A 1,680-nucleotide genomic window follows, 5' to 3' on the forward strand; every position below is an offset into this window, starting at 1 on the left:
TCATAGGAATTACATTTGCAAGAACTTGTATTTGGAATTTTTGAGTTGTGTATTTCGTATTTTAGACTCTTGTATTATGGACCTATGTGGGTTTAAAACATGTATTCGATGTATGAAATATGTGTTATATGCAACGTATGGATTTTGGGGTGTTACAGAGTTGGTATCAGAGCTTAGGTTTAAGGGATTTAGGTATTCACTTGCATGATGATACCTACACTTAAACTATTTCATTGCATGTTAAGGTCCTAGACATAGTTAGCACCATTGGAATAAATATAATAAGTTAAGGGCTCAATATGTAAGGTATTTTGGGGTTACATCTGGCCAATGTAATTTTGAATTTACAGGTGCATATTTGAACTTGAGTACTCTATTATATTTGAGAATGTGAAAATGTGTTATCTAATTATGGAACTTGCAGATGACTAGCCACTCAAGGAGATCTGAAAGACTAGCTCAGCCTAACCCCGGTGAAACAGAGGATTCTCGTATAGGGATCCCTGTCAATGCCTTAGAAAGTAGAGGCAGAAGTAGAAGAGGGGGGCAGAGGTAGAGGCAGAGGAAGTGGCAGAAGTCAAGCCAGAGAAAGCAACAACCAGACATAGTTTCCTTTTGAACAGGCAAAATCTATTTCTGGAGGTAACAATCCAGAATTTGTGCCTGAAGAAGAGGTTGTGACCAGGGGGTATGTTGGCTGAAGAGATGGGGAAGCTAAGGGAAACCTTGACTTCCATTTTTAGAATGTCTGCCAGATTAGAAACAGAAAGGGTGGAGGAAATTTATGTTGTGCCAACAACATCTCATGTTAGAGAAGGGAATATAAAGATGTTTCTCACCTGCAAACCCCCAACTTTTTCTTGAGAAAGGGATCCAATAAAAGCATTACGTTGGATCAAGGAAATTGAATCTGTCTTCAACACTATTAGATGTCCAGAGGTTGATAAAGTCAGATTTGTTGTTGCTATGTTGAAGTCTAATGTTGTGTTCTGGTGGGAAGTGGAGTCTTTGGCCAGACCAGATATGCTGCAGAACCTATCCTGGACAGAGTTTGTGAATAGATTTAAAGAGCAATTCTATCCTAAAACAACAATCAGGCAAATGGAGGAAGATTTCCTCAAGCTGGAGCAGGGCTTTGGGGCAGTCAGAGCCTACACAGAAAGGTTTATTGAATTCTCCAGGTTTGCTGAACATTATATTGCTACTGAAGCAAGGAAAGTGGAGAGGTATATTTAGGGACTTAAGCCCTCAATAAGAGAATTGGTGATTGCTATGAATCCTACCACTTTTCCTGCAGCAGTTGATGCTGCAGAGGTTACTGAAAGAAATAAGAATAGGAGTGAGGAAGGGAAGGTTGTAGAAAAGAGGAAATGGGAAGGATCCTCAACTGGCTACAGAGGATCAAAGGCTGCTAAATTCTACAAGAAACCAATGCAGAGGCAGATGGAGAGAGCCTGCCCAAGATGCAAACAGGTTCATCAAGGTAGATGTAGACCTGAACCATTGAAATGTTTTAACTGTGGGGAAATTGGGCACACCTCAACCTACTGTAGGCAGATCAGAAGKTGTTTCCATTGTAATTCACCAGACCATGTTAAAGACAAGTGTCCACAGCTAAAACCACCACAACTAACTTTGGGAAACAATGCTCCAAACAACAGAGGAAGGCCTGGTGTTAAT

This window comes from Cynara cardunculus, assembly GCF_001531365.2.
Source record: "Cynara cardunculus var. scolymus isolate 2C chromosome LG 4, CcrdV1, whole genome shotgun sequence".
Taxonomy (NCBI): domain Eukaryota; kingdom Viridiplantae; phylum Streptophyta; class Magnoliopsida; order Asterales; family Asteraceae; genus Cynara; species Cynara cardunculus.